Below are 1253 nucleotides of genomic sequence, written 5' to 3' on the forward strand. Positions count from 1 at the left end.
CATTTTCTATAAATGGGTAAGTTTTCTTCTAATTCTTTTTCCCGTACATGACGTCAAATTTACAAAAACGATATGTAAGTTAGGGTTTTAATTTCTCTTAAGAAAAATTGTGGTAGCAATTTCTTATTATAAGAAAAAATGTTAGGACTTGTAGTTGTGATATGGGTTGTTACTTACATAGGGAGAATAAGAGTTCAACAGGAATTTTATAAACTACTATGGTTAGGATGACAACTAGCTGATGTATTTAAAAATGGGTAATGTGTAATTTTCACATCGATTATCATTTAAAATGGGCTTCGAAATCGCAACTTTTTAAGAAGGCAATCATTGTGAGCCAATCATTAAAGAATTGGAAAGTACGAAAAAGTTTATTTTACATTAGTAAAATTAATCATCAAATGAGTGCCAGCTTTCGGCAGCTCTATTTGTTTTCATCACACATTTTATATTCAATAGAATGAAGGCATGATAATAGGTAACAATTAACAGAAATATTTGATAATAAAAAAATTAATTAAAAAAATTTAAATTTATTTTGTTTAACCTTTGTTAGTTATTGTTAAAACTAATAAATAATAAATAAAATAAATTTAAACTATTTAAACTAACTTTTTTATTATTTATCTAATATTATCAAATAATTAATGGGTAATATTGAGTTGGGTTTCCCATTATTGTGATCATCCCTCCTGGTGTCGCCAGTTGGGTTGAAAAGTAAGCCTATGTCACCTCTGGTTCCAACTGCTCCATGGTCCATTAGAATAATCTCTCTTCAATCATAGTAATAATAATAATAATAGTAGCTATACGACATGTTTGAGATATATTATTTTAAATGATTTAGCTAAATTTATTAAATTATTTAATATTAAACACGTCTTCCTATCATTATTACATGGAAGGAACGGAATGGAATATATGAACATGTGAGCTGTTTATCTATGCAATGGTCAATTTAATACATTATTCTCTCTCCCTCTCTTTCTTTCTCTTTTCCGGAATCAATTTTGTGGCGATTTTTTTATGTTAGAATATTATTGGTAATTTTATTAATATTATGATATTTTGATACAGTACAATGATATGAAAAGTATGTAGGATAAAAAAGTTCGTGAGTAATAATTTTAAATTTGGCAAAAATAACAAAATCATCAAAATCGTGAATTACGATTTTAAATAGGATAAAAATAATTAAAAATCGTGAGTTATGATTTGAATTTTTTAATTAAAAAATTATAATTTATAAAATT

The sequence above is a fragment of the Arachis ipaensis genome, chromosome B03 (genome assembly GCF_000816755.2).
Source record: "Arachis ipaensis cultivar K30076 chromosome B03, Araip1.1, whole genome shotgun sequence".
NCBI classification, from domain to species: Eukaryota; Viridiplantae; Streptophyta; class Magnoliopsida; order Fabales; family Fabaceae; genus Arachis; species Arachis ipaensis.